The following is a 1699-nucleotide window of genomic DNA, read 5'->3' as shown; positions in this document are numbered from 1 at the left end:
CAGAGAATCCTAACACACACGCCCATCCCAGCAAGGCTAAAATGTGTTCGTTTTAATGCAGCCTTCATGGTTTAATGAAGTATATGACAGAACTCACTCATCCAAAAAGAAATGAAAAGAGCAAAGCCCCATTAAAAAACAAAACAAAACAAAACAAACGCAACACCTGGGGACCAATTCCAGAAACGAACCAGTAAGCTCTTCCTACTCAACACCCAGATTTGCCATCAACCCCATCACCATCCTGGACGCACAGTTACTAAGTGGCCACATCTGCAGGACGCTGGGCCAGCCGCTCTTGAAAGCAAGCCCCTCTGTCCCCGCAGGACTTGGGCCGTGAATAGAGATGGACCAGAGCGGGGGCCCTGGGACCGCACGGTGTGCACACACACAGCCACACGCCTCGCCCACACACGCACATGTGCCCACAGCTAGTTACTACATACGTATTTTCCACTCACCCGGGGTACCCTCCGTTTCACAGAACCGAGTAAAGAATCTGTTTGTATGCCCTCCTATTGCACCCTGTTTATGAATTAAAACCAAACAAAATTTCGGTCTGGATGGCAGGGAATGCAGCGCCACAACTGTGGTCTCCTCTGGAGAAGAGCACCTCGCCCTTGACCTGCTCTGGGGGAGACCATTGCAGGCAGTGCTCTCACATGGGATCTATTCGGTGTGCGAGGAACAGTTGTTTCATAGAAATGCTTACTCCCTAATTTATCTCCATGGTGAGAAAGAGGTTTTGTCTCTTTCTAGATTTTTCTGACGGGGTGTCACAACGCTGTCGATCTCTAGACCCCACATTCTGACATGCCCCCAGGGGAAGCCATAACTTACTAGAAAGCTCCTGTAAGAATACCAGCAACTGTGCTTTTGGGTTGTCAGCCATTCTGTTACGGAGGCACGACGGAAAGGGTAGGTCTTGCTCAGCATTTCACCTCCAGAGCAATCATCCGTGTATGCAAACCGATACTCCTTCGTTCGGCTGGGTGGCGAGGGGAAGTACCCAGAGCTCCTTAGCCCTTAGCAGATGGGGCCCCGTTAACACAACTCCGTCGTCTTGCTTTCCCAGTGCCCCACCGCGGAGACAGGGCCTTTGCACCTCCGGTGCTTGCTTCCCACAGATGTTTGCAGGGCTTCTCCCTGGCTTTCTCTAGCTCTGCTCAGACGAGGTCCACTGCCCACCATGTCCCTCCCACACAGTCCTGTTGCCGTCAGTCTTCCTGGCTCGCTAGGCTTTTTAGTACTTGGCTTTTGTCTTTCTCAGCCAACAAGAACATAAACCAAACGAGAGCAGTAAAAGCATCTGTTGTGTATCCTTTCATATCCCCAACGTCCAGACCAATGCGTAGGACATGGAAATGCTCACCAGTCTTTGTGGAATTAATCAATCATCTGGTTCACTGTGTCACCAGCCTCAGACTTAAAACCGTCTGCATACTCTGTCACAGACCTTTGTTAGGTGGTGAGGGGTGCTGAGGCAACAGCTCGCTGTACTTCTGCTCGCCTCTCCCCCACTAACCCCCCACCCCGGGAAGCATAGGAAACAGACGCCCTGGTGTCTAACCACCAGGACAACTGGCCTGGTCACCTGCCACTTTCCCTGGAAGGTGCCCAGGGCCCCGGGGACAATCAGGGGTGCTTACACGCATGCTTGCACCAGTTCACTTCGGCAGAGAAGAGCTCTGAGCTTGGC

The 1699-nt window shown here is 52.1% G+C and overlaps 1 long non-coding RNA gene across 1 annotated transcript in view; it reads right to left on the bottom strand.

The window, feature by feature from the left end:
* LOC117796409 overlaps window positions 1-1699 on the bottom strand; it is a 22195-nt gene extending 20496 nt beyond the window's left edge. The window contains exon 1 of the long non-coding RNA XR_004620901.1: window positions 841-1699. This is a non-coding gene — a long non-coding RNA (uncharacterized LOC117796409). The remainder of the gene's footprint in view (window positions 1-840) is intronic.

The sequence above is a fragment of the Ailuropoda melanoleuca genome, chromosome 15 (assembly GCF_002007445.2).
Source record: "Ailuropoda melanoleuca isolate Jingjing chromosome 15, ASM200744v2, whole genome shotgun sequence".
Taxonomy (NCBI): Eukaryota; Metazoa; Chordata; class Mammalia; order Carnivora; family Ursidae; genus Ailuropoda; species Ailuropoda melanoleuca.
Note: the sequence above shows the minus strand (reverse complement) of the source record. Positions and strands in the feature narration are given on the sequence as shown.